The 14,030-nt window shown below is 38.5% G+C and overlaps 1 protein-coding gene across 1 annotated transcript in view; it reads right to left on the reverse strand.

The window, feature by feature from the left end:
• LOC107703059 (arginine-glutamic acid dipeptide repeats protein-like) overlaps positions 1-14,030 on the reverse strand; it is a 177,021-nt gene extending 162,991 nt beyond the window's left edge. The window contains exon 1 of the mRNA XM_016505553.1: positions 13,757-14,030. The gene's annotated coding sequence lies outside the window, so the exon portion shown is untranslated. The remainder of the gene's footprint in view (positions 1-13,756) is intronic.

A 14,030-nucleotide genomic window follows, 5' to 3' on the forward strand; every position in this document is an offset into this window, starting at 1 on the left:
TCAACATATTCTGTTACACCAAATACACAAAATAATGATCTTTAAAAAAGCATCATATGACCCCTTTAACATCCAAAGCTTCAGTTTAGCTAAATATTTCACTGTCAATTCAAATTCAAATGTTAAGTATATGGCTACATATACATGATTATTTGAATGGCTTTGCAATGTAGATCATCATAAAATAAGTAATAACCCGATAACTATAGTGATACTATACACATGTTTTTGTAGACAAAGCTGATGATGCAACCCTCATTTTTATACAATATGTAACAATATGTTCAATCTCCCTATCAAGAGAACCTTGGCCTAGAAAAGTTGAAGCCCTCTGTGCTAAATAATAGTTCCTGACATTGTGAAAAGCATGAGAATATTATTCTTCTGATTCTGTGCAGTTACACGAGATGAAAAAAGTTTAGCTTCAGCAGTTACAATATTACGTATGGCTGGACTGCTGACCAATGAGCATCCAGGGCCGGGATCACTTATTTAAATATGCATAAGCATAGTGGTAATCAGAGATGTGAAACAATTAGAAGGTCGATGGTAGAGAATGTGCAGTAGCAGTCTGTGCTAGGTTTGTGTCTTCATTAGAGAACAAGAAAAAGTAGCTGAAAACACGCCGAGTGCTTTCGGCCGATCGGTTAATTAGGATTTTTGCTGCTTCGTTTTGCTGCTTCGACCTCATCTCACTCATCTCACTATAGGCTGCCGTGTGTTTTGAGTTTGAGCTCCGTCAAGTTAATTCTTTGTCGTCTAATTTAAAGCGCTATATAAATAAAGGTGACTTGACTTGACTTGTGTGTGAGAGGCGGGAAGTAGAAGGTTGATTGCCTTTTATTATCAGTCTAGCAGCTTCAGCGCTCCCTCCTTCTTTATTGCAGATCGTACAGATGTGGAGCGTCTCGGCAAAAACATCAATTCCAATAATTACAAGAAAGTGCATGTGAGAGCACGAGCCATCACTCACCTGCGCTCACCCGCAGCCGTTTGTACGGTGGCATTCCCCTTGATGACAGCATGTGACGGGAGCGTTTAAAAAGCCCACAGGAACACGCACGTCGTTCTTCAAATTGGAGGATGAATGGAGGAGGAGAGCTGCTCTCCAAGTAAAGAGGAATACTGTAATAACTGCAATAAGCAAAAGGGAGGTGCGTAAACACGATAAGAGGGCCCTTAAGAGTTTGTTGTGAAAAATAAAGCTAAAAATGCACACTGTCAATGTAATGTGCGAATGCAACACCTCTGAGCAAAGTGTGCATCTGTCTGAACGGAGAATTACTCGCTTAACAGTTCGATTTGGCAGAAGCTCAAATTAAACGCCCTAGAAATCAAAAGCAGACAAAATACTTGGCTTAATAGCTTTGCTTCACCTTGCCACATTTGCAAGGAAAAGAAACATCCGTGTAAAGCCAAAAATGCTGAAAAAACTGATGAAATCGTAAGACAATCAAGGTGTTCATGCAATAATAATCCACAGCTTAACAGAAGGAAAACTGATATGAAGAGCGTGTCAGCCTGTCAGTCCACAAAGATATTTTACATTGCTACAGGTCCCAAATGGTCACTGACATACAGAAAATTAATTCCAGCTCTTTTTCCTACACAGTAACTCAGCACCAATTCCCTACCACATCCACAGACAATGTTAGTTTTATAAATCTTTTTTTATAATTTTTTTTTTTAAACATTTAACAAAAAGCTAACAGTATTAGAGTAGGGATATATACTAGCCTTCTTTCCTCTAACTAGCAAAAGTGTCACTGCAAGCTCTTGCACACCCTAAAGATGTACGAGTGCTGGCTGAACTAACCCGTCTCGTTTCCACTTATTACTGAGGCTAATACTGACATTTGAATAAAATCAATACTTCTGTTGGCTTAGACTTTAAAGCATTTCTCGTCTAATTTCTCCCGTTAATGTTTTTTTCATGAGGCGGTGCCCCGTGACACGTTTGTGCCGTGTGAAATCCCTGGAGCATCCAATAAAAAGGTGGGTGTCGAATTAGCCCGTCACCGCTCTCAAAACAACCACTGTCGCCACTTACACTCTTCCATTATATGAAGAAATATTAGGCAGACTATCTCAAGCACTAAAATTTGAGTAGACACCATCAATTTTATAGCTTTTCGGTATAATAAAAACAGATAGAAGTGCTAGCTCACTGTGAAAACAGAACGACGCCTGAAATCATTACAGGCGCTCAAAGCGGTGGATGATTTTAAAATCAATCCATTTGCAATTTTATTTATTTGCCATTTCAAGAGAGCCTCATCTGCCCAGTCCAATCAAAGCCCCTAAATGCAAATGATGCAAAGAGAGAAGAAAAGAACGTACGGGCTGGCACAGAACGAGAGAGCGAGAGCTCCAGGGTAACGCTTCAATGATAAAAGAGAGAAAATCTTGTTTTGATAAGTGAATTACTGGCCTTCACTACATTTTCCTGCATTCCCGAACCAGTGGGTTCATTAAATGCATTGATATATCTGTCAACCTTATCCAAGCCGCCGTGCTCAGGACAGAAAAATGCAGTCACCTTTGCAGGGCTGAATCTCTCAACAGCTCGAGGCAACAGATTTATTACAAATTGATCCATTAGATAGCGCTGCCGCGGTTTATTGTTTACGCCATTCCTCTCTCCCCTGCTTGTCTTTGCCACAATAGCAGTATGTAATAAGGAGGAAAACTACAGGTACGAACCCATTGTCATGCACCACTCTACAGCAAACCAGAGCGAAAAAGAGTATCTGAGAGAAAGGGGAAAAAAGAGGCGCTGTCTAACAGACACCAATATGCTGTAAGCGGTCGTGCCGTGAAGAGGAAGTGGTCGTGGTGCAAGGGCAAATGAAGGGCGGAGGAGAGTCTTAGCGGCGCTCTCTGATGAGTCAGGACTGATTAGAGAGCACAAAGACGGTAGACCACCCCCTCCCTTTCTCAAACACATAATTCACACCTTCAGATCCTCACATATTCCCTATTAAAACATCAAACGGGACTCTGCGTTGTGCGGGCGCTGCAGTAAAAATCCAGCACTGGTGTGCCAGAATAAATGACTATACGACCTGCTTTATGACCGAGTCATGAACAATGCCAGGCTCAGGTTCTGATGGTGGCCTCTCCTGATTTGAAGATTAAGCGAAGGCTGAGAAAAGCATTAAAGCAAATAGAAAGGAAGAAACTTAGGGGCCTATAATGTTACAGCGATGATCTGCACTGGACTGATATGAGCTGGACATGCAGTTGCACATATATCGTTTTCATCCATTACTGCCTATGGGAGCAGTCGATTGTGTATACAGCCTGACTCAATAGTGTAAGGAGGAGGTCAGCCACATACATAACTGATGAATATTGATTATCTTTACCTTGAGGTGTCTGGGTGGAAATATAAACAAAGGGTGAACCCACCATTAAACGCCAACTCTCTCTATGTGCTGAAAAAGGTACAGGAAACGGTTCAAGCAGACAGTATTTTCAGTGCTCAATAATATGGATGGTAAGATAGCTCAGGTCAGTGTGAGAGCTTGTTGTAAACTCAGCTGATGTAAATCAGCATTAGTCTTTTATGCTTTTGTTTGATCAAAAATACAGTAAAATCAGTAATATTGTGAAAATGTAAAACTGTTTTCTATTTATATATAATTTAAAAACATAATTTATTCCTGTGATTTAAAAAGTTGAACTTTAAATAGCCATTGCTCCAGTCTTTTTTGCTCAAGGATTTGTATTTATTTTGTATTTATATATACATAATAAATATACACAGTACACACACATATAGTATGTAAACACAAACTTATTTTGAATCGATTAATCGCGACTAATCGTTTTGCAGCCCTAATATTTTTGAGGAAACCGTAATACTTCTTTTCCAAGATTCTTTGATAAATAGAAAGTTCAAAAGAACAGCATTTATTTGGAAAATAAATAAACATGTAACATAAACATTGTAACATAACAGACCTTTAATGGCCACTTTTGATCAATTTAATGCATTTTTTTATTTTGAATCGATTAATCGCGACTAATCGTTTTGCAGCCCTAATATTTTTGAGGAAACCGTAATACTTATTTTCCAAGATTCTTTGATAAATAGAAAGTTCAAAAGAACAGCATTTATTTGGAAAATAAATAAACATGTAACATAAACATTGTAACATAACAGACCTTTAATGGCCACTTTTGATCAATTTAATGCATTTTTGCAGAATAAAAGTATTCTTCTTTCAAATTTCTTTCAAACAAATTCTTACTCACCCCAAACTTCTGAGCGGTGTGTCAATAATAATAATAATAATAATAATAATAATAATAATAGCTATTTTTATTATTATATACACAAACAAAGTTTTGTCAAAACTGCTAGAATGATTTGTGATAGTCTTGGAGGCATCAGTTACAATGGATTGAAAAATATGAACAAGTCATTACATTTATTAATTTTCCAGCAAAATAATTTTTTGAACTTATAACCATCACAGTGTTACACTACAGCTATATTATTTTAAAACTTAACTTTTTTACACATAAAAAATGCTAAATCCTTATGTTGAGCCCTGATTTTGCTGATAACTATCGAACATCCAATTTTTCTTCTTTATTTGCTATATTCTTAACTTGATATAATGTTTTTATTCCGCATCTCAGAAATCTAAAACCAATAACCACAAACTAAATTATCATTAAAATGTATTTTCATTGACAAAACAAGTAGTTTTATAAAGAATCAATGTTTGTATTTAGCAAGCCATTCTAGGGTTAAGATGATTCAGATGCTTCTGCCTTGCTAAACAAGCTGGTTCAATATTTAAAAGCATTGGTTAATGGGCCAGCAGGTTTATATGGGATGTTACTGAAAGGCACATGTCAAACACAGTGCAGAAGCCTGGGCTCTCCTCTCCCGGCCCGTGCTAATGCATCGCTGAAAATTGTATGGCTTTGCTAATACATCCTCTCCTCTCCGCCTCTCTCATTCCTCACACTAATGCACTTACAAATGGACAAACCAGACTAGAAACAGACTCAGAGTGTCAAGGAAAACATTGACTGTCTATATCCGTGTGGGGGTGTGTGTATATGCGCTCCCCATAACTTTACCCTGAACACACTGGCATTAGCAAAAGATCAGTACTATACTACACTACAGGTCAGGTACTACTCGGCAGATGTAGAAGCGAGGCAATAAAAGCACCGGTATGCAGAGACCGTGTTTGTGTGCAATGTTCACTCCATGTCACGTCATTACAGCAGCCAATCTTTTACCTAATCAGCAGTGTGACTCTTCAGTCAGCAGGGACGAGGCAACATGGCTCCATTCTTTTACAAGATGCCATCTTATTTTCCACCCTCTCTACTGACAGCAGACAGGCAGCCAAGTGGTTCACTATTAAAATAAAAACACCAGTTTGTTAATAGCCCCCCGCACCCCTTCCTGCTCTCGGGATACATCATGGAAGCCTATAGTAAGCCTTTGGTACTTTCATTTCCCAACATCTGCTTTGGCTTTGCTTTAAAATCATGAATGTCTCTCCCCCCTTCCACAGTTCCACAGGATGACTCCCATAGCACACTTCTGTCTGATCTGGGAGGACATCTTGGAGCAATCTGGAGAAGGGCCCCGTAATTCTTCAGAATGTTACGTTAAGCTGTTCACTGGCAGGAAGTTCCATCAGCAGCCCTGATGGTGTCTGGTCACAGTTACATGGCGAAATACAGCCACGGTATAACACACTCGGCATTACAAAGGCAAATGTCACTGCTTGGCTGCTTTTGACTCTTGACCCTTTTTATGCCATTATAAACTGCTGACTTAAACTATAAGCTTTTCATAACTGTGTGAATACTAAAAGGAACTGGCCTGATATCCATCAATACATTTAAGGAATAATGAACAGACAGATGGTCGCTATCACAAAAAAAAAAAAATGATGGAGAGATCAGGACCCCCAATATGAAGTAGAGGGATGCTGCATCACCCTGAAGGAGTTTATTATACAATAATGACGAGGTGAATTCATATTATTCCAATTATTGCATGGCTATTTACGAAATAAATAAATAAATAGTGGATATAAAATAAATTCCAACTCAAATAAAGAACATATCTTTAATTATCCAACTTGTATATTACTTTAAAACATCTTTAAAACCATGGAAAACAAATCACAATATTTACTATTATTATTAGTAGTAGTAATATTTATTATTATTATTATTATTGATAGGTTAAAATAAAATAAAATAAAATGGTATTGCTGCAATGTATTTATTACATTTTATAATAAAATGTATAAATTTACAGTGGGTACGGAAAGTATTCAGACCCCCTTAAATTTTTCACTCTTTGTTATATTGCAGCCATTTGCTAAAATAATTGAATTGAATTTATGGACATTTGAGGTAATGCACATTAAAGGGATAGTTCCCCCAAAAATGAAAATTGACCGTGGCAGGACCCTTGTGGTCTACGGAGGGTCAGAAAGCTCTCGGGTTTCATCATCTTAATTTGTGTTCAGATGATGAACAAAGGTGTTATGGGTTTGGAATGGCATGAGGGTGAGTAATTCATCACAGAATTTTCATTGTTGGGTGAACTAGGGCTGCACGATAAATCGCATGTGATATTTAATGCACATCTTGTCAGAAAGCCGGTTCTGTAATCTCCATCACCTGCATGCTTTCACATGGAGCAGCATTTACTACACAGAGCCGTTGTTCACCGACGAGCTGCGCAAAAAATCGCGCGAATATGAACGTGGTTTTGCGCAGCTCGTCAGTGAACAACGGCTCTGTGTAGTTAATGCTGCTCAATGTGAAAGCCCGCAGGTGATGGAGATTTACCGCTGATTACAGAACCGGCTTTCTGACCAGATGCGCATTAAATATCGCATGCGATTTATCGTGCAGCCCTAGGGTGAACTATCCCTTCCATTTGAATTATTAAATTAACACATTGCTTTCTCCCTTATTTTTGTTACATTGTCTCTTATCCAGCTGTCTTTGCATTTCCTAGTAGTTCTTCCAATCTGTTTCCACTGTATGGCTTTAACAGAAACTCCTAAGTATTCCAGAGAGCCATGTAATAAAGATACATGATAACATCTCCACTCACTGACTGTGCAATGATCAAATATCTATTACATTTGCAGAAATGATTAGGCTACAAAAAAAGTATCTGAAGCTACACAGTTTGCAGCACAACCTCAGAATATCTTACTGCTTGTTTTTCTCTCTTCTTAGACGCTACAAGAAAAATGATGTTCAATACATATGCATGACTCTCTCCAAAACTGTCAAGAAACACAAGGAAATCAGCCCTGCTCAAGACACACAGAGCCTCTCGGTGTCAGGGAGGAAGAAAGGAGGCCTGTCTCATTTCTGCCAGGCTGCCCTGAGCGTCAGCCTAATATCTTAAAACAACAGATGCAGAAAGCACTGCTGCAGCCAGCCAATTACCCGCTTTTGGCATTTGTGCTACACACACATACATACACACACACACACACACACACACACACACACACACACCAGAAAACATCTTTTGAGAAGAATGAAAGAGCTGGATTGTTATGCGTGCTGTCAGTGTGTGTTGTTAGACTGTTAAATTTAATGAGTACACAGAATTTGAATGGCCCATCAAGAGCTCTTCGGAAGGAGCATGACAGCGCTTTTGGCATTTGTGCTTCACACATACACACACAGCAGAAAACATCTTTTGAGAAGAATGAAAGAGCTGGATTGTTATGCGTGCTGTCAGTGTGTGTTGTCAGACTGTTAAATTTAATGAGTACACAGAATTTGAATGGCCCATCAAGAGCTCTTCGGAAGGAGCATGACAGCATTGTCCAGGGGCATCAGATCTTTCAATCAGAAATCATGGATTTCCAACAAACAAGGGTGATTTGCAGTCACGCTGTCTTTGCAAATCAAAGCAGACCTTACAGTTGAACAACAGACGCATAAAGAATGACCTACTTGGCTATAGAGATGGCAGCCATCAGTTACACACTATAAAGAAGAGGCACGATTAATGACCAGCAAGGTAAGAGGTAAATTAACCAGACGACACCTCTTTAGACCAGTGACGAGATAATCTAGAAACTAACTTTCACCTCAATGCCCTAAAGTAATGATCCGGGTTCAGTTAATGCCAGTTGAAAGCATTTGTGGCATAATGTTGATCACCACAATAAATAATTTCAACTCGTTCCTCATCAAAAAATCGGGGGGGAAAATGGAGACAAAATGAAAGGGAATGGATTTAAAAGCAGAAATCTGAAGCTTATACATTTATAGAAGCTTGCATTAAATCTTCTGTTAAAACTTTGAGCTGCAAAGCTGTTTAAATTATAGTTTTTACAGTCATTCCAAGGATTTAGTGTTTATGACAAAGTTGCAAAGTACAACTTTACACAAAAAAGACAGCATGTGATTTTTTTCCATGCTGAAATCATTAACATATTGATTTCACAGGCTCATTCACCTCCATTTACACCAAGAATGATAACTATAACAATAACGTCTACACCAATGTATGATATCAATCTGTTTATTATAAGCATAAACTGCAGTTTTGTCATCTGCCACTTTATATGCTTAAGCTCTTTAGATCAGGATTCTTATTGGCTGTTGGTTATTTTCATCATTCACCACCTGGAAAAATTTTTTTTTTTAAGTGAATCCTATGATATCGTTCCTCAGTGCTATATCGTTATATTACATGAACTCTGCTATTCTTTTAAATTTAGAATGATTTTTAAAACAATAGCTTTATTGTAATCATACTTGGCGTGAATGGGCCTTAAGTGATTTAGATACTTGCTGTACTGAGAATGCACCTTTCGAAGCTTTTGAGTAAACAAAAAGGCTGAGACTACTTTCGTGGCTTCGCTTAATTGAAAGAATAGGTCCCTGGGAGAAAAATCTACCTTATTCGCCTCCCTTTCTCCTAGCACCAAATGTCGCGGCACTATAACACATTTCCAAGTCTGTGCTAAGCCACACACCGGGGCAGTCAACTATGACACGAATCAAGGCCCGGATCAAAGGGAACAGTGTGTCAATGTGATGGAGCATTATGTAAATGCTGCCTCTCCCTGCCTAAATATTGACAAATCAGCTCGGAGAAGCGAGGCAGCGAGAGCACACCAGCATCCACATGGGATCTCCCCTCCAGTCGCCTGACTGACAATTCATAGGAAATGTCTTCCATTTACAACCCATTATTTACTGCTCTCCCCATGATTGCTTCACACTGGCCCTGGCAGCAGCTGCCCCAAATTGCCCTCTTGGGTGGATTCTGAGCACACTCTTGCTCAAAAGATGGATTCACGTCATGCCAAAAACACTAACCAGATTACTTCTGTTGTCACCGGTTCCCCGATTGCTGCCTCTATCCTAAAAGAGTACGTGAATCTAGGATTGTGCGAGACAGCTTGACTGATATGGATAATACAGCGAGGCACAAGTGTACGCAGCAGGCTACCTCTCATGTCGCCAGTGATGTTCAGCAATAAACTGTACTAATAAAAGAGAATTAAGGCACATTCACATCAAGAACATAACTATATAAGATAACTATAATGATTATTATATTACCTTCACACCAACGAACCTTAACGTTCTGTTTCTTACAAGCGTGTGCTGCAGTTATGTCAACTGCTGCTGTAAATTCTTGAGTTCTTTAAAGGAATAGTTAACCAAATATGAACATCTGATGCAAATTTACTCACCTTCAGGCCATACAAGGTGTAGATGAGTTTGTTTCTTCACTGGAACAGATTTGGAGAAACTTAGCATTACATCACTTGCTCAGTAATGGATCTTCTGCAGTGAATGGGTGCCGTCAGAATGAGAGTTCAAATGACTGATAATTGATAAATAATCTGATAAGTAATCTAAACAAAGCCAAAACAACAGTCCATAATAACGCTTCCTCCAGTAAAAAAAAAAAAGAGTCCATCCTCTCACATTAAATTCCACCAACATATTTCTTTAGAACTGTTTTGGACTCTTTTCTCTTGTAAACAGTGTTTGATCTGTGCATATTTCTCTCCTGATTCAGACCAGATGAATTTCTCACTGGAGAAAACAATATTATTGATAGAGGAAGTTAACAATCTCTTAACGATGGACTTGCTTCTTTACAAAGACAGCTTTTTACTTCACAAGACAATAATTGGTGGACTGGAGTCACATGGATAACTTGTGGATTATTGTGATGTTTTTATCAGCTGTTTGGACTCTCATTCTAATGGCACCCACTCACTGCAGAGGATTCATTGCAAGTGATTAATTCTCCAAATCTGTTGCGGTGAAGAAACAAACTCAACTACATTTTGGATGGCCTGAGGGTGAGTACATGTTCAGTAAATTTTCATTTTTGGGTGAACTATTCCTTTAAAACTATGTAGTTATAGTTATCGTCCATGGTGTGAAAGAGTCCAGCGATGTGACTGTCAAGCTATTTATCCACAAAACCCCTTTCTGCTGTTAAAATGCAAGAGCGACTCAGTCAACACAGTCATGAATCTTCTTCAAATATGAAAACGTCAGGCACTGTGTTCGGGAAACAAGATTCAAAAGGTGGGATGTGGCTGAATTAAGTGCTGCTTTTTTGCGTCGAGAAGGATGTGCTGTGCTTTAACCTGTTTTCAAAAGCTGAGCCAGGCCTATACGTACAGCAAATACAATAGGCCCTCGCCTTTAGGGGTGAAAAATGAGCACAGCTGTGAGTCAGTGTGACACTGATTTTGTTCAACAGTTTACATAGCTGCTCTGTGATACCCTTGAGAGTACTCTCATGCCCTTTGGCCAGCAGAGAATGATTACTAATAGCTTTCTCCTACACTGATAAGTCTCCCACACACTCTTTTTGTAGCATGACGCTGAAATAACAAGATCATCTGAGAATAGCAAATTGAGAGTTATTCTGGTTGATTTGAAGTCTCTGACAACTATGTGCACAAATACAGCAGCAACAAACAAGAACCTGTGGTCATGTCAGTGTTATAGATTCTTCATTAATAGGCATCATGTGGGTCTAAGTGTTTTGTTAAATGGGTGACATCAGCTTTGAGGTCTGTGCACGACCAAATGCTCATGTGATAATCCCAGCCTGTTTGATTGTTTTTTACTTTCTTTCAGCCTGCTAGATAAGCACATAACCCGAGGCAGATGGTGCTGAAAATCATTGTTAAGGAGCAACCATAAAGCTAAGCCATTGCGCTTAAGATAAGTCTATTTGTGAGGAGAATGTCACTTAATGTCGCAAGTCTGTAAAATAATTAAATTGGCAATTACGGCTCAATTGCATCTGTAGAGCAAAATCACATAGTATACAAACAACAGTTCAGATGAGAACCAAGGCCCAGTCAGACGAGAAGTTCTGATTTTCACTGGCCACACAACAAATGAATCTCCAACTTTCATTTTCAGCTATGTATTTTTGTATATACATGAAATAATACATTAAAAATATCATATATAATATAGGCATTTTAATAATAATAATAAGAAGAAGAAGAATTTTATATATTTTAATAGATGTTAAAAATGTTAACTTTATTTATTACATAAAATAGAAGTATTAATAACAATAATAATAATAGATTTTGCACTACAGAAAATTTGAGTTTGCCAAGCTTAAAAATGGTTGTACGAGCTCAGAGGATGTAAATTCATTTGCAACACAGCACTGGTCCAAAAGGGCAAGTGACTGTTCTGTAAACTGGCCTGAAACCTTCTCACACTGGCCTTGGTCCAGTGGGCCATTCCTTATTGAGCCCTGACAATCAGAAAAAAGCCATGTATACTAACAAGTCAAGAAACATGAAATAACAGTTTTACACATTAAATCATTTTAGCAAAACAGAACAGCTTGGCTGAGTAGTGTATGAGGGATTATCTAACGCATTGGAGAAAAATGACCACAAAAACACACTTCTGCCTCCTCCAATCACAAGCTGTGAAGAGTGCCATTTGGTCTTAGTGCAACACAGTGGCAGGTGGCTGTACAATTCAGCCTGTGTTTACTGTATGCTGAATGGACAAGAAAACAATGCCACGATTATGATCTTATTCGGTATATTTCCAATTAAGTGTGACTAGCCGGCTCTAGTTCTACATCCTAGAATGACAAATATTTATAACTGTGCCACACTTCACCTAAATCGAATTAGATGGTGGAAACTATCCTAACGAAAACCAGTTGCATCTATTAATACTAGGGATGTAACGATTCACTCAACTCACGATTTGATTCACAATTTTGATTTCACGCTTTGATTCGATTCACGATTATTCTTTTTATTTCTTTTACAAAATTAGATTTAAGACAAATTATAAATTAAATGTGTCCTTTTATTATTGCTTGGACAAAATGCTGCACATTTCTTTGTGAAATTGAAATATAACACTATAATAATATACTAATATAGCACTTGCATATTATTGCTCTTTTGTTGTTTTGATTGCTTCTATTGTCCTCATTTGTAAGTCGCCGTTGCTTCTGGCTAAAATATCAGTCCATAACGCATAACAACACTACATCCAAAGGAAAAAATGCATTCTCTGTTGTTAAAAACATCTTAATGATGGATTTGTTTCTTACAAATGTGCAGCTTTTCACTTTTTAATGATGGACTGGAGTCATGTGAATTAGGCTACTTATTGATTATTGTGATGTTTTTATCAGCTGTTTGAACTCTCATTCTGACGGCACCCATTCACTGCAGAGGTTTCACTGGTGAGCAAGTGATGTAAGGCTAAATTTCTCCAAAGCTGTTCCAATAAATAAACAAACTTATCTACATCTCGGATGGCCCCAGGGTGAGTACATTTTCAGCGAAATTTCATTTTTGGATTATTCCCTTAAGCTAGTATCTAACAAATCATCTACACATTGTTTTTGCAAACATACAAAGTAACAGTGACAACACATAATAGAAATGCAATCAGTGTCAACCACCTGTTTACATCTTCACGGTCAGTCTACTTCATTTGTGTTTTCATCTATTCATCTCTTTTCGAACAAATTAGTATCATTTTGAAAGCTGTTTCGATAGCCAGTTCGAGCAACAAACTACACATACAAATGCCCATCTGAACCTTCATGACAACCAACCACTATAAAAACAGTGGATTGATCTTCCAAAGCACATATCTGACAAGCCAGACACTAAACAAACATGGTGTGTAAATACTGTCACCTGACCTCTCAGGACACATTTGACAATAAAACTATGTGGTCAAGTAAGCAGGCTTGATTTAGAAATCCCACGACAGGCTAGACTGATTCTTCTGGGAAACCTCACAAGCTTGCAATGACACTGTCTTAGCAGATCAACATAATTAGGGTAAGTTGCCAACAAAGCGCTCGTTACTCGGGTGCAAGAAATAATAAAACACGAGCCAGACTATCAAGTTCAGTCCTATCCAAACTCTCCAATAACCCTTCTGACCGGGTCTACTGTCCTTCCGATGACTTAATGTCGCGGTGTTATGTTTATATCATCACATGAATAAAAGAGAGATGTAGCTTTGTCAAACAATATGATCGTTGGCATACACACACTGATAATGAGGATGATGATGCTAGCCTGCTAGCTAATGTCTCTTGTATTAATAAAGCATAACACCTCCTCAACGGCAGCTCACAGCGGCTGTGATTAACACACGGTGCTAATTACAACAGCCATAAGCTAATCAGATCATCTTCCGTACACCCGAGAAGACGGTCAAAGGCGGAACTTACCTGAAATCCTTCACTACAACATCAGAGATTTTGTGTTTTGAGATGTTGTAACTGAGCAGCGGCGGTTAGCGGATGAGAGTCAAGTGCCGCTTCAAGTGTTTTGGAGTCGTTTTACACTCCTGGCACACCGATATTAATGATATGGCTGTCACTTATCAATATTTATGGTGGTGAGGAGTGTTTGTAACGGGTCAGTGTTGGGACACAGTGTTGTCTTTCTCGCTCTTTTCTGTAAGAAAGAACCCCCCCCCCCCTCCTCGCTTGAAAGCCGCGG

This window comes from Sinocyclocheilus anshuiensis, unplaced genomic scaffold, assembly GCF_001515605.1.
Source record: "Sinocyclocheilus anshuiensis isolate Anshui unplaced genomic scaffold, SAMN03320099.WGS_v1.1 scaffold883, whole genome shotgun sequence".
In the NCBI taxonomy this organism is placed as follows: Eukaryota; Metazoa; Chordata; class Actinopteri; order Cypriniformes; family Cyprinidae; genus Sinocyclocheilus; species Sinocyclocheilus anshuiensis.